The sequence below is a fragment of the Tupaia chinensis genome, unplaced genomic scaffold, assembly GCF_000334495.1.
Source record: "Tupaia chinensis unplaced genomic scaffold, TupChi_1.0 Scaffold000116_1, whole genome shotgun sequence".
In the NCBI taxonomy this organism is placed as follows: domain Eukaryota; kingdom Metazoa; phylum Chordata; class Mammalia; order Scandentia; family Tupaiidae; genus Tupaia; species Tupaia belangeri.
Genome location: NW_006159580.1, coordinates 3,019,387 through 3,020,119, shown reverse-complemented (window position 1 = coordinate 3,020,119; position 733 = coordinate 3,019,387).

Below are 733 nucleotides of genomic sequence, written 5' to 3'. Positions count from 1 at the left end.
CAAAAGGTGCCTACAGCAAAAAAAAAAAAAAAAATCCCGTGTGTGCAAGCATTCCCAATATCCTGAGAGGAGAATGGAGAAGGGACGGCGGGTGGCCATGGGGGGAGGGGTTCTTGCTTTCTGTCTGTCTCTCTGGCTAGTGCATGGCACCCTATAGCAAAGGTCTCTCTCTAAAAATAAAAAGAGGGTTGTTATTTTACAGACAATGTAGAGTTACAGAAGTAACTTGGATTTGGGTAACTAGATTGACTCCTAACCAGCAGTGTGATTTGAACTTGTCATTTAACTCTCTCTACTTGTCTCCCTCTATCTTGCAGAGAAAATATGCAAAGCTCTTGTCACATGGTAAGTGCTCAGTGCATTTTTGTGATTAAGCGGGAAAATGAGTATGCAAGCCTAAAAACCATGAGATACTCCATAAATGGAAGCTGTATCTCCTCCCCGGGTTCCAAGCCCCAAGGCCCTACGCCAGTATCCCCGCACTAGTGACCGCGCCAGGTGCGCAGGGTGAGGGGGAGAAAGAAGTCTGCAGATGAGAATCTTCCCTGATCGTTAAATGTCAGCCGTCGGGCTTCCCTGGGGCGCCAAGTTGTACCCATGGCTCCTAAATTAGGTGTGAAGTAGCAAACTGACCAGGAAGTCTCACAGGTTCCAGCTCCCACTTTCGGAACCAGTAGGACCGGGGCCAGTAGGGGTCACGGTCCAGCCCCCTTCACAGCGGCCAGGCGAAGCG